At 42.4% G+C, this 15,716-nt stretch overlaps 1 long non-coding RNA gene across 6 annotated transcripts in view; it reads right to left on the reverse strand.

Moving 5' to 3' along the window:
• LOC147343043 (uncharacterized) overlaps window positions 1-15,716 on the reverse strand; it is a 268,552-nt gene that overhangs the window by 70,352 nt on the left and 182,484 nt on the right. For 5 of the 6 annotated variants that reach the window (XR_015156904.1, XR_015156909.1, XR_015156905.1 and 2 more), the window contains one exon: window positions 7,483-7,623. This is a non-coding gene — a long non-coding RNA (uncharacterized LOC147343043). Of the gene's footprint in view, window positions 1-1,213; window positions 1,741-7,482; window positions 7,624-15,716 lie in introns of those variants that run through there. The other variant, XR_015156907.1, reaches the window with a different exon arrangement.

The raw sequence follows: 15,716 nt of genomic DNA on the forward strand, positions 1-15,716 counted from the left end.
GGGGCATGGTGCCTGTGCATCACTGTGGTTAAGAGACACAAACTGCATAAGCTCACCTCCGTTGTGGGAGAGCATTCCCACATCAGGAAAGGCTTCCAGAGTCCGGGCCACTGCCACGTAAGACCACTCAGTTTGTCTCTTACTTCCAAAGAAGTAAGGGAGGAGCCCACTTTGGCAACTGCTTAGGAGCCTGGGAATCTGTCCGGCCTCATGGTGGAGCAGCACAGGCCTGACAACATCACTACTGGCTATTAAGTTGTCTGTGAGGCTGCAGTAAACCCCCAGGCAAACCACGGTAATTATCCAGACTGGCTGTTCTCTGCTTGGGTTCCTCTCAGAGGCTCATTCTAGTCCCAGGGAACTATAAACCAGTTAACAACTCAACTCTAATTAATAAGCTCCTTAATGGAGATACAAATGTCCACATTTTTATCCTTTACGATGTACTTTGGGCTCTTTTTCCCTTAAATAACTGAATGGATGTCTCTGCTTCCTCCTTTTTCAATTCCTGCTTTCACATTGGTTTCTGGTCTCTAAATAACAGTAACTGTCTGTCTTCACTCTTTAAATCCACCACATCCCATGCCCCCTGCTCTCTGTTTATTGTCTGTCAGGGTATTTTCTGTGTTCCTTGGAAGCCCCATTGCCCAACTGTGAGGAACAGGCAAACCTGCTTAAGTTTTCAAAGAGAAAGGGCAGAGACTAAAGAGAAAGGGTGTGGCTATCTACACACATGGAAACCAGTAATGCCAAGATATTTGAAAAAGGCAAATACAGCCACCATCACCTAGAGAAAACACAAATCACCGTTCTCCACTGAGAGCAAAATTCTAGCTGGAGCAGTTAGACTAAGGGCAGAGAGTGTCAGGAAGATCAGACATAAATATCTGGAATTTCTCTTTGTCAAACCTCAAAAGCTTCTTTCAACCTGAAACATAACTGTATATTCATTCATGAATCTTTTTTATATTACACAAAACTTCAAACATATAAAAAAGTAAAGAGAATAACATCATGACCTCCATGAACCATTTCCTAGCTTCACTAAGACTCAGTATGTGACCACATTTATTTCATCCATCTACCAACTCACTTTTCCCTAACACCCAATTAGCATGATAATATCAGATATATTATCATTCATTACTTCTTTTTTAATGTTTTTTATTACAATAAGTCACATAATATAAAACATGCTATTTTAACCATATTTAACTGTGCAGTTCAGTGGCACTAAGGACATTCACATTGTTGTGTAACTCAAACACCATCACCCATCTACCAAATTTTTCACTTTCCTAAATTGAAACTCTGTCCCATAAAACACTAAGTCTCCATGCCCCCTTCCCACCTCCTCCCTCCCATCCACTATCTAGCCCCTGGCATCTGTCAATGTACTTCCTGAATCTATGAATTTGACTGTTCTAGGTACCTTGTATCCGAGAAGGCAACGGCACACCACTCCAGTTCTCTTGCCTGGAATATCCCATGGATGGAGGAGCCTGGTGGGCTGTAGTCCATGGGGTCGCCGGGAGTCGGATATGACTGAGCGACTTCACTTTCACTTTTCACTTTCATGCATTGGAGGAGGAAATGGCAACCCACTCCAGTGTTCTTGCTTGGAGAATCCCAGGGACGGGGGAGCCTGGTGGGCTGCCGTCTACAGGGACGCACAGAGTCGGACACGACTGAAGCGACTTAGCAGCAGCAGCAGCAGCAGGTACCTCATATAAGTGGAAGCTGTTAGTACACACATCACTTCTTAATAAAAATTCTTATAAGGTCCAAGGCCTTGCACTAACAGTTTCCAAGCGATGGCCTTAGCGCACGGTCTCCAGTGTTAGACACACTGAGATCAGTCTATCAACTATACCATTTAGTAGCTATGTGACTTTGGAAAGTTCCTTAACTTCTCTAAGTCTTGGCTCTTCATCTGTAAGATGAAGTACATCTAATAGTGCTTTACTTTTTAAAGTAAGGCTAATAGTGCCACCTCTTTGTGAAAAAAACTAAGAGTGCAAGGGAGCTGCCTGGCCCAGAGTAAGTGCTCAGATTCACTTATGTGACTTTTACTGTCATATCAGAATTTCAAGAGAAAGAACTATTTCATCTTCCAGGAAAGACCCACGTCCTAACAGAGGATTTTTTTAACAAGGTCATAGATCATCCTGTTCTTTAATGTTCTGATGCCAATTGGACAAAGCAGAGCATCTCCCCTTTCTTTAGAACCTTGGGTGACTCATCTCTGACTCTGGGTGTGGTTAAAACTCACACTATTGATTTCTCATTGTACTGAATGTCAACCAAGTCAAAAGTCAGATTTGACTGAGATCTGTGTTTAATCTGTTTCATTTTCATGTTCTCCCACTGAGGCACGGGAGTAACTACAGTTCCAGGTCATAGTTTATTTGTTGTAGCTAAAGCACCTTGGCTTTTACTAATTCGTTTTGTGACATTTGTTTGGATTTTGTGTTATCAGACATTTAGAAGGTGTATTTCAGCTTTTCAAGGGTGCATTCCTTTGTGTTTTCGAAACTGTGAGAGAGATATCCAGATGATCACCAAGCTTGACTACTCTTTCTGAGTAAACTGGTGGGTGGACTGCATTTCCCAGCTTTCCTTGCATTTAACTGGAGCCATGTGACAAGTTCTCAACATTATGTTTAAGGACACTGGGTTTTGCAAAGCAGGCAGAATGCAAAGATGTTGTAACAGGTCTGCTGGAATATACCACTTATAACCAGCTGTCCATCCTCAGATATTCAGATATTCCAGATATTCTGGAACTGCTGTGTGCTACATCTCTGATATGTCATCAGATCTGGAAAATGAGCACAGTTTGATATTAGCATTTTACAGATTTCTGAGAAGGCCATGGTGATATGCAGGAGGTTTTATAAACTTAAGACAGAAAAGGCCAAGATGAAAAGTCCCACTATTAGAGAGTTTATATTATTTTGAAAGCAGGATTTTGCTTGCAAAAGGTGCATCTAGTCCGATGACAGGGTCATCCCTGACTTTGGGTAAAGCTAGATTCTGTGGGCTTAGCATCAAGAGAGACTTGCAATGACTAAGCAGCCTCTACCATGGTGCCCTCTTAGGCAGGATACTTGGTGTTATCAAACATTTAGAAAGTTCATTTCAGCTGGTGGTTGGAGAACACACATACTCTCTAAAGGCAGTCACTGGAAGCAAAACAAACCCTCCTCCTAGAGAGCATCCAGCCACTCTAAGAAAGGACACTTCGTGAAGCAAATTCTGTAGCTGGAAACTCACATGGAGATCTTGAAGGTCACAGGGAAGATCCTAAAAAAGTTGTTAATCATCTTGCCTATCATATCAATCTACATCATTATCTTTCTGAATACTAATTTTTTTTTCAATCTCCTCAAAGACCCATTACTAAAAAGGCATCCATTGCCTTTTTTTTCCTTTTGACTGTGCCACATGGCTTGTGGGATCTTAGTTCCTGGACCAGGGAACAAACATATGCCCCCTGCAGTGGAAGTGCAGAATCCTAACCACTGAACCACCAGGTAAGTTTCCATCTATGCCTTTACATTAGAGAAAGAGCAGTGGGAGAAGGTGGGCTGTGAGCTGGGACAGATATAACAGGTGGATATGGCTTTAGTGGTGATGGGGATCAAGTAACAATTCAAGGTCAGTATAGGCTATAGGTTATTATAGAGAGTGAGACAACTCTGCATGTCTGCACCTTAAGGGAGAAGCCAGAATTAGGAAGGTGAAGGCACTTCGGGTCTCATAATTGGTGAGTAGAGGTCTTGAAGTGCTTCCCATTCACAATGATGCCCTTGAATCACGTATGAAAGTGACGGTCAAAAAAGGGCCAGAGGCATAGAGGAAGTTCTTACTCCTTACTGAGACAAAATCTGCTGTTAAATCATATTAGTTATCTGTGATAGACAGAATGTATAATCTCCTCCCCTTCACTGTAGACATAAATATAATAGGACTTTACTCCCATGATTAAGCTACATTACATGGCAAATGTCTCCCACTCTAATGAAAATGTCTTACAAGATTTTCTGTTTCACTTTAATTCCTACAACTTCCGACCTCAAATCACAAGCCACTTTGGGGATTTCATCATTGACTAAACTACCTAAGAACTGATGAGTGTGTATTCTCTCAGCACCTTCCTCCAGGAAGCTGTCTCTCTTTTTCTCTGAGCTTGGGTCAAGCACTCAACTATACAAAATACACAGCATGTATTCATTTATTTCCCTTATGTGTGTGTTTGTGTGATCAGTCATATCCAACTCTGTGATCTAATGGATTATAGCCCACCAAGTTCCTCTGTCCATGGAATTTTCCAGGCAAGAATACTGGAGTGGGTTGCCATTTCCTTCTCCAGGGGATCTTCCTGACCCAGGGATCAAACCCACATCCCTTGTGTCTCTTGCACTGGTAAGCAGATTCTTTACCACTGCGCCACCAGGGAAGCCCTTACCTTGACTTCACCCTATTCTAAAAGTGCATAACATATCTTTCAAAAGTATTACAGGATTTTTTAATGAATAAGTGAGGAATCTAAAGGAGGGAAAAATAAATTAAGGAAAAGGAAACTCAGAGTACAGGTCAACAGACAAAGCACCTGCCACAAAATCTTTCTAGAAGTGAACCACAAAATCAGGCTCTCAGCTTGCCAGCTATCAGAGCAAAGAGAGAGACACTATCAACTAAGTATTAATAAATCATAGTGGCTATACGTCTGGTTGCTTGCTTTTAAAAACATCTATTCCTGGGAATTTCTTGGTGGTTTAGTGATTGGGACTCTGCTTCCACTGCAGAGGTCCCGGGTTAGATCCCTGGTGGGAAAACTAAGATCGCACATACCACAAGGCTTAGACCAAAGGAAAAAAGAAAAAGGCAGGAATAAAGAGAACTATTTAGAAAACACACACACCTATTCCTGATAATGCCATCTGAGGAATTTTTCCCTCTGGTCGTCACTGAAACAAGCCATGCAGGCTTTAATCGGTAGCTTAGAGGGAAGGATCTGGTTTAAACATTGGCAAAATGTTTACCTGTTTACTTCATTTACTAGCACAACAGGTTCATGGTTTAGGGTTGAAGAAACTGAGAGTGGAGACCAGAGAACATCAGATAGAAAAAGAATCACTCATACAGAAACGGTCAGTGAGGCCAAGTAATTGGAACCCACAAAGGTAGAAAGAAAGAGCAACAGCTGGCAGTAAAGTCCCTAACCTTGGAGAAAGAGAAGACTGTGGAAAGGGCAGAGAAGTTCTTCAAGCCATAGGCAGACATTAAGAAGAAAAAGATACAGTGCCAGGAAACAAAACACAGAAATATTCCCACTAGAGGAGGCCTCAGGGATGTCAAATTCCTCATGACACCAGCCTCCTGTAAAGATAAGGGAACTCAGATCCAGACAGCGTGTCTGCCCCTGAAGCCACCACACAGCTGATACAAAGCTGACACCCTATGACTCTGTTTAACATTTGGTAATGGGAAATGGACAGGCAGGAAGGCCTTCCTGAAACTATGAAACTACTTAATGGCTGACTTGAGTCTAGAGCCAGAAATACAAGGTGGATGAGGAAGAAAAGTTACTTAGATAAAGTCATGCTACTTCACCATTTATTTGGACCTCAACAAGTACTGTGACATATCTGACATATACCATATATAGGAGAGTTACTGGAAGTATGGGACTGCTTACTATGTACCAGACAGTCCACTAAACACCCTCCTTGCAAAATCCCATTGAATCCCTGCCAACAATCCTAGTGGGTAAAATCTGTTATTTACATTTCAGTCTAGAAAACAGGCTCAGCAAGGTTAAACAGTTTCCTCACTGTCACACAGCTAGTGATTGGTGGACACAAGATTTGAACACAATTTGACTCCAAATTGTGTGCTCATTCTCTAGCCTAGAAAAATATTTCACCTTGCATTGAGCAAAGAGGATGTGTGTGTGTATTCTAAGCACCAGAATTGAGTCATTTGGCTCAGGACCTCCCCGTGGAATGGAAAAGGCTTAACCAGCCTGCGTGAGACAAAGGATCCAAAAGCAAATACATTCAGGGTCATGCCTAATGATTCAAGTTCATGGTGCTCTATAATAGAGGAATATATCCATCTATGTACATACAGTAAAATAAAGAGGCATACTCATGAAATCTGACCCCTTCCTGGGATCCTGTCCATGGCACGAGGTCACTTTTGTGAAGCTGCCCAGACCTCTGAACCAGTGCTCTGTGTCCTGAGTGAAATCAGCTCGAGTGGTAAATGCCCTTGTCTTGGGCCAGTGTCTTGCTATAGTTTCTCTGCTGAATGCTTTGGCTCTGCCCTGAGGGCAGTTCTTATTGGACCCTGATGCAGTTTCTATCTCACAAATCAGAGTTTAAACCTTCACAACAGAGTATTGATTCGTGCTGTCAAAGCAGCGAGATTCCAGAGCTGGGAAGGTGAGGAAGTCTGCCCCCTTTAATCAATATTTTCGTATTCATTAAAGCAGATGTCTGATTCAAATTTTGATTTTAAGCCAAACTCAGAAACTGAGAATCAGTGTTCTGATGGTTCAGTCTTGGCTTGTCAACAAAAATGTGCCCCGTGTTTCAGCATCCCTGGATCTCTCTCTCCCTCTCCCTCTCTTCTTCTGTCTTTCCCAAACTTGATGTTTAGATTCAAGCCCAGCTGACACCTATTTTTTGCCACTGTTCCTTCAGAGAGATCCACAAGGCAACCTTCAACCCAGGGCCAGGGCTAGACAACTGCCAGCGTTCTACTGCTCTGGGAATGAATGCATCATCCCAGCAGATACTTTCTGCCTTAATAGTCTGCTCTGTTCATCCTATTCCAACTGGAGCCTCTTAAGATCTAAACATCTGAGCAGCTAAAGAACAGCAAAGAGGCTCAACAAACTTGTCAAAGAATAATTCATAAAAGTCACAGCCCAAAAGCTCTCCTGGAAATGATTTTAATCCAACACTCCTCTTAGACCTCCTACAGCCCTGCCTGGTGCAAAGGGCACAGGATTTACAGATTTTCAGACCTCATTTGGATATCCAGTTCAGCTCTCTCATTAGAAGGGAGACTTTGGTGAAAAACTGAGCTCTGGGCTCATTTTCCTCATTTGTAAAACACTGAATGTGACCACTATTTCATAAAGTTGATACAGAAATTAGACAGCATATAGTGCTTCTCAGAATCACATAATCATAATCTCATACTCACAATCTCATCATCATTGGCACATAATAGGTTCTCAATAAATGTTCATTTCTCCATCTTTCTCTCAAACCCATTTCTCTCTCCCAGCAACCCCACTCGGTCTTTTCCTTTCCATTTCTCCATTTTCTGCCTTCTTTCCATTGATCTACTTTATGCTCTTCTCCTTCTTGCCACGCCCTTTAATTGAACCCCAAACCATAAACTCTCAGCACCAGGAGGATCTAAAGGAGTGTTGTCAATCTGAGATGAGTCACAGCTACTCACCAGCATGGCCATGGGCAGCAATCAACACTTCTGTCCCCCACGGTCTCTCCTAGCCTCTCTCTCTCTTTCAGAGTTGATATTATTGAAAGTGGCAGATTCTTGGCAATTTCAGGAAATTTTCCAGAGAACGACTTGAAAGAACTGCAAAAAAAAGAAATTACAAGGATATGTCTGAAAAAAAAAAACAAAAACTTGTTTCACTGGTAAAAGAAGAAAAATAACATGTTTCTCACTTACAGCTCTGATATAATGGCATACTCATTTCAGGTAAGCGGTTTCAAATCTGATGCATATTTTCGTAAATCTGAGCCATGGGGTGTCTCTCCCATCAACGGTTACTGGTGTGTGAAAGTCCATCCATGCTGCTCCTGGAAGCCAATTTTTAGCCCCTCTTTCCAATTCTGCATTCAGTGATACCAAAAGGTAAGTTGAAATTGAAATGGTGGGAGTGCCAATACCACAGACATTGGCAACCACTACAAACAGTACCATGGTCGGTTCTAACTGTTGGTCAAGAAGCAACAGTTAGAATTGGACATGGAACAATGGGCTGGTTCCAAATTGGGAAAGTAGTACATCAAGGCTATATATTGTCACCCTGCTTATTTAACTTATATGCAGAGTATATCATGTAAAATGCCAGACTGTATGAAGCACAAGCTGGAATTAAGATTGCTGGGAGAAATATCAATAACCTCAGACATGCACATGACACCACCCTTATGGCAGAAAGTGAAGAAGAACTAAAGAGCCTCTTGATGATAGTGAAAGAGGAGAGTGAAAAAGTTGGCTTAAAGCTCAACATTCAGAAAACGAAGATCATGGCATCTGGTGCCATCACTTCATGGGAAATAGATGGGGAAACAATGGAAACACTGACACCGTGAAATTAAAAGATGCTTCCTCCTGGGAAGAAAAGCTATGACAAACCAAGACAGCATATTAAAAAGCAGAGACATTACTTTGCCAACAAAGGTCTGTCTAGTCAAGGCTATGGTTTTTCCAGTAGTCATGTATGGATGTGAGAGTTGGACTATAAAGCTGAGTGCCAAAGAATTGATGCTTTTGAATTGTGGTGTTCCAGAAGACTCTTAAGAGTCCCTTGGACTACAAGGAGATCCAACCAGTCCATCCTAAAGGAAATCAGTCCTGAATATTTCATTGGAAGGACTGATGCTGAAGCTGAAGCTCCAATACTTTGGCCACCTGATGTGAAGAACTGACTCAATGGAAAAGACCCTGATGTTGGGAAAGATTGAAGACAGGAGGAGAAGGGGACAACAGAGGATGAGATGGTTGGATGGCATCGCCAACTTGATGGACGTGACTTTGAGCAAGCTCGGGGTGTTGGTGATGGACAGGGAAGTCTGGCGTGCTGTAGTCCATGGAGTGGCAAAGAGTGGACACAACTGAGCAAGTGAACTGAACCAAAAATAGATTATTTTTTTCAGAGAAAAAATTGTTAAATATTTACCAGCACAAGATTGGATATGTTCTCATGACTTTGGCATTGATTCCTAGGCAGCCCCCTTCTGCTTGAAGGATCTTTTTAGTTTATTTTTGCAACAATGATTTCCTACAGGAATTCTACAAGCTTCCCTCATCATAATGAGTTTGCTACTGCTGCTGCTAAGTTGTTTAAGTCGTGTCCAACTCTGTGCAACCCCATAGATGGCAGCCCACCAGGCTCCCCCATACCTGGGATTCTCCAGGCAAGAACACTGGAGTGGGTTGTCATTTCCTTCTCTAATGTATTAAAGTGAAAAGTGAAAATGATCTCACTCAGTCGTGTCCGACTCTTAGCGACCCCATGGACTGAAGCCTACCAGGCTCTTCTGTCCATGGGAGTCTCCAGGCAAGAGTACTGGAGTGGGGTGCCATTGCCTTCTCCCATAATGAGTTTAGGCCTACAGAAACCTCTGTTTCTTTAAAACACAGATACTTCAGTTTATCTGTTGGTCATAACAGAGGCTCTGCTGCTGCTGCTAAGTCACTTCAGTCATGTCCGACTCTGTGCAACCCCAGAGACAGCAGCCCACGAGGCTCTGCCGTCCCTGGGATTCTCCAGGCAAGAACACTGGAGTGGGTTGCCATTTCCTTCTCCAATGTATGAAAGTGAAAAGTGAAAGTGAAGTCGCTCAGTCGTGTCCGACTCTTAGCAACCCCACGGACTGCAGCCTACCAGGCTCCTCCATCCATGGGATTTTCCAGGCAAGAGTACTGGAGTGAAGTGCCACTGCCTTCTCCGAACAGAGGCTCTACTAGTACTCAATCATGCAAATTCACTCTGCCTTAGCTCTGTAAGGATGAAGGTGCCTGCTGGGCCACTGGTACATCTGTGTTCATTTTGTCCTATGTATTTAAATAGAGAATGTGAGATCATGAGGATTTCACTCCTTGAAAACCTCTGTGAGCTGCTATTGGCATCATTGAGCATTTCATTGCTCATACCCATATTCAAATAGAGTTCATTTTCTCCAAATATTATCCTGTGCTACTAACCAAGAGGCTACACAATGGGCTCTGGAGCCAGACTGCCTGGGGTTGAATCCCAGCTCCCCGACTTTCCAGCAAGTTCCTTCACCTCAGTGGGCTTTAGTTGTAAAATGAGGGTAATAAGAGGACCCACCTCCATAAGTTGTTATGAGGATTGAGTGAGTAATACATAGCAAATGCTTAGAGCAGTAACTGGCATACAGTAAGTGCTAAAAAAAATGCTAACAATTAGGAAAAAGTAGAAATAGAATGTTTAATGAAAGGCAGGAAGTTCGAGCACCAGGTTTTAGCTGGGGAACTGAGGACGAGACTGGGAAAGCCCTTAGAGGAAAGGTTTAGAATATTGCTGCTAGAAGCCTACATTAGTTATGGAAGACATCCCAGAAACTGTGTGCAGAGGCTCCCCTGTGCTCACTGTAAAAGTAAGAGACCTTCTAAACGGCAGCATCTGGAGAGGACAACTGAGTCTCATCTCCTTATTCAAGGCAAGAGTTCACCACCTCGGACCTCAGGGTGACACAAAGGGCGATGTTCATATACAGACGCCACAGTGGGCTGTGGGCTGTAGGGTAGGGACAATTCCTGACTGTAAGGCTCACCTCCCCACTCCTACGACCCTTACAGAATGCAAAGGAGGGAGATTCACGGTAGTAGGGATCAACCTCTATGGTAACCATCGGCCTATTCCCCAAAAGTCTAATTCTTCTCCTTCTAAGCACATGGTGGGCTTATACTTCCCTTCTGTCTTCTAGTTAAGCAAGTCTATATGTTTTACTTGGAGCAATAAAACATAAACAGAAGTAATATGTGTCTCCTCCAAACTTCAAGGGCCAGTGAGGGATTTGCCCACCTCCTTCCTGCCTGCCACACTGACTAGAACACTCCATATGATAAGTTTTCATCAGTTTTCATCCTTGAATGTGAATATTCTAGAGCAAAATGTAAAGATTACCCACAATAGACACACAGTAAAAACAAAAGGAAACTTCATTGTTTTAAGCAAATGAGACTTTGGGATTATTTGTTACTGCACAAAACCTATCCTGTACTGACCAATACAACCTTAATTCCACTCTAATGTATATTTTAAAATATGAATAAAGTCTTTTAAAACATCTTGTCTGTATTACTGGTAGCAAATTACTTGTCACAGCTGATCTCATAAAATAACTAATAAAGTTTAAAACCACAAATTTACAGAAATGTAATTTATTACATACAAAGTTCATGTTAAAGTTTTTCTATAAATTCCATTCATTTAGCAAGTTCATTTGTCTTTGTTTTCTTTATCCTTTATAGGACAAGGTGATCCATTTAATCTTAAAATTTCTATATTTTGATCCCATTAAAGATTTGTGCCTGAAAGAAATCAAACAAAAATCCTACAAAGGCTAAACAAAGTAGACTTCTAGAAAGGAAATTCAGTGGCAGAATTGTTGTCACCTTCTGCCTAAAATTTTCCCTCCCCTTGCATTACCCTAATTTCTTAAAGATTTTTTTATGTGGCCCATTTTTAAAATCTTTATTGAATTTTTTATAATATTGTTTCTGTTTTCCGTTTTTGTTTTTTGACTGCAAACCATGTGGGAGCTTAGCTCCCTGGTCATCACAGTCATGCTCAGTCGCTCAGTCATGTCCGACTCTTTGTGACCCCGTGGACTGCAGCCCACCAGGCTCCTCGGCCCATGGGATTCTCCAGGCAAGAATACTGGTGTAGGCTGTCATTTCCTTCAGGGGATCTTCTCGACCCAGGGATCAAACCGTGTCTTCTGAGACTCCTGCAATGGCAGGTGGATTCTTTACCACCAAACCACCTAGGAAGCCCTTAGCTTCCTGACCAGGGATCAAGCCCACACCCCTGCATTGGAAGGTGAAGCATTAACCACTCAACCACCAGGGAAATTCTGCAGTACCGTCATTTTTATCCCAATAAAAACACTCCAGTCCCTAAGGGATCTGCTGCTGCTGCTACTAAGTTGCTTCAGTTGTGTCCAACTCTGTGTGGCCCCATAGACGGCAGCCCACCAGGCTCCCCCATCCATGGGACTTTCCAGGCAAGAGTACTGGAGTGGGTTGCCATTTCCTTCTCCAATGCATGAAAGTGAAAAGTGAAAGTGAAGTCGCTCAGTCATGTCTGACTCTTAGCGACCCCATGGACTGCAGCCCACCAGGCTCCTGCATCCATGGGATTTTCCAGGCAAGAGTACTGGAGTCGGGTGCCATTGCCTTCTCCGCCCTAAGGGATCAATCCTTCCCAAATGGGTTCTTCTTTGGCCCAAACTTTCATTCTCACTGGAACTACTACAAATTGACATTTTCAAAAATAATTTTTATTCAAGGAAGACAGAAAAAGTAAGTGAAAATAAACAGTATAATATAAAAAGAATATAATTAACTCAGGTTTTTCAAAAGCTGATCAAAGGGGCATCATCATGATTAGCTTTGTCTCTAATTTGGCTGGTAGTGTTCACAGGCACCTTGCCTGAACTTCTTCACTTCTACATTCTGGTCTTCACATACTGGGACCACCTTGTCTCTTACCGCATGCTGCTGCTGCTGCTAAGTCGCTTCAGTCGTGTCCGACTCTGTGCAACCCCATAGATGGCAGCCCATCAGGCTCCACGATCCCAGGGATTCTCCAGGCAAGAACACTGGAATGGGTTGCCACTTCCTTTTCCAATGCATGAAAGTGAAAAGTGAAAGTGAAGTCACTCAGTCGTGTCCGACTCTTCACGACCCCCTGGACTGCAGCCTACCAGGCTCCTCCATCCATGGGATTTTCCAGGCAAGAGTACTGGAGTGGGGTGCCATTGCCTTCTCCATCTTACCACATGACCAAAGTCTAACTAAATATCTTCCTACCATCAACAACAAATGCCAGAACCACTTTAGGTGAATCTGATGTTCCCCCCCCACCCCAACAGTCTCCCCTTCAGACTTGATTTTTCTGATTCAGAGATATCACATTTATAATCCATTCTCATAATAGTAGGAAGAGGCATCCTTAGTCCCCACTGATGGGTCTTATCCTTCCCAACTCAGGTTAATAGCTTTGCATATTTCTATAACTTTGTCATCAGCACATTGTGATAAGAACACACATACCCATGCATACTATATAAACATATAATGTTAAGAAAAGTATCCAGTCTAATCAATATAATCTTACAGTATTGAATGAACATCCATATTTACAGTGACTATATTTATATGAAGTATACCAGTTAACAAAATGAGCTTTGAACAAGTATACATGGGTTTAAGTCTCACCTCCAGCACTTCATGGCTAGAGATCCTAAGGCAAATTATTTCATCACTCTAAGCATCTGCTCCCTTGAGTGTAAGCTAAGAATAATAGTGGTGTCTACTTCAGATGACTGATGTAAGCTAATTAACGTAAAGTAAGAGAATGCATATGAAGCTGTTAATACAGTGCCTAGAACCCAGGAAGTAAGAGTAACTGAGCAGGTAGTGGTACTGGCAGCAGTGGTGGTAATGGTAGCAATATTACTATCATAAGTAAAATGAGAATCACTGTCTTATATTCCATTATCCACACATTTCTATTGTAGCTTCCATAAATCTTCAGCCTTTTTCTAATTAATGCCCGAGAGTGATTTTAAGTTCTTAAGAAATTCAAAGCACTGTAGTAATTATCACTGATTCTGCCATATTACCCACATCATAGGCAAGACATTACCCATGCCCCAGTGCTCTGGAATTATTCAGATTTGCTGATCTGAAAATGATGCTATCCTCATATCTTCAAAGAGTAAACGCTTTCCTTATTTCCTGCCAAGCCACATCATCCACTTGCTTGAAACTCATCCAGATTCGGTCCTGCATTAGGAAACACATAAGTGTCCCCAAGAGAATTCAAACACTTAACAAAGCACTGAGCAATTAAACTTTGGTGCACTATTTTAAAAACAGCAAACAGAAAGGAGTCATAGAGAGGGAAAGAAAGAAAAGGGAGGCAAATTTCAGTGGCTCAGCTTTGAGAGAGAGAAGACTGTGTCAACTCATTATGTGCTTCCATTTGGAAGGAAGTCAAATGTTTTCACTGAAAAGCAAGCAGAAAACTTTCATGATTTAGTACCCAGGCAAACTCATAAATTAAGGCCAAGAAGTCCCCAATGTAAATAGGTGCCATCACTCCTTACATAGTTCAACTGTCAAAAATCTAGTCTCGTCTGATTGCAAGAGACAGGCAAGGTGACAACTTTGGGGGCTTTCTGGACTAAAAGTACTAATTAGTAGATCATGTCTCTTATCTGGCCCTGTTTCAATACTCTTACCTAACACAGAAGCCTTTGAACAGTGGGTTAGACTGAGCTTTCTCTTTGATGACTGGTTCATCATTGAGGATTCCTACCTCTGGCTCAGAAGCAGTGGCCCTGAAACATAGCCCTGGTCTTCTCTGCTGCACCTGGCCGCAGGTCATAATCCAAACCAAACACAGTTTTCTGAGGCAACGCATACCTATTGAGTGAGCAGTCATACTGGCACTGTAGGAAATACATGGTCTGTAAAATTACAGCCTTTGCCTTCCAGAGGCTCACAGTCTAGCCACTCAAGGGGAGGAAATTCTCTACCTCATGTTCTCGGGGTTGTCCCAGGATGCTATCCAAGACCAGTCCATTCTAGCCTGCACTGATTCACGTCTCCTTCTCGGAAACCAGAAAAGAACCTTCCAATTTCATTAAACACTAGCAAATCCCATGGACGGAGGAGCCTGGTATGCTGTAGCCCATGGGGTCGAGAAGAGTCGGACACGACTGAGCGACTTCACTTTCACTTTTCCCTTTCATGCATTGGAGAAGGAAATGGCAACCCACTCCAGTGTTCTTGCCTGGAGAATCCCAGGGACGGGGGAGCCTGGTGAGCTGCCGTCTATGAGGTCGCGCAGAGTCGGACACAACAGAAGCGACTTAGCAACAGCAGCAGCAGGGTGAAAGAGAACAAATCTAGTTCTATCCTGGAGATGAGCCAACCAATCAATCAAAGGCTTCAAAGGAGATAAGTTCAGTACCAAGATAGAACCCCAAGCTCAACAGGTCAAAACAGCAAAAACTGTTTGCTGAGAATAGTACCCATAATGGTAGTCCCTTTTCTCATCAAGGTACGGTGTGCTTAGCAGAATAATGAGCTTACTTAGGGACCTCCCTGGTGGTCCAGTGCTTAAGACTCCGTGTTTCCAATGCAGGGGCTGAAGGTTCAATCCCTGATCAGGGAAATAAGATCCCACATGCCATGTGGCACAGCCAAAAAAAAAATTGCTTTTTTTTTGTAAAGCCCAGCTTGAAGCTGGTAGGGTACAGATAAGATAGGTATGCTGCTAAGCCATGGGACTTCCATCACTACTCTTCAGAAAGATTCTTGCATGCCCCTGTGGGCTAAGCAAGAGGATGGCCAATGGAATTGAATCCCTTTAACTCAGATTTTTGAAAGACATCAAAGAGTCACTTTTTTTTTTAAACTTTTGACAAAGGTCAATTTCCATACTAATTCTTTTTTTTTTTTTTTTTTGACTGAAGTATTTAAAAAACGTATTTTTTTTAAAAAGTCATTTTTTAAAATCTGCCCCAAAAATTCACCCAAAGAGTCATCTACAACTCTCTATGTTTACATCTTACAGACCTGAGACTTTGGTGCCATTTGAAGATGGCTTTTATTATACTACAGAACACTTTTCCTTTTCTGCATTGGTATCCTTCTCATGTACAGAGAGGATCTTC

Source organism: Bos grunniens, chromosome 28 (genome assembly GCF_055505025.1).
Source record: "Bos grunniens cultivar Pamir isolate PY7600 chromosome 28, Bosgru_T2T1.0, whole genome shotgun sequence".
Classification (NCBI taxonomy): Eukaryota; Metazoa; Chordata; class Mammalia; order Artiodactyla; family Bovidae; genus Bos; species Bos grunniens.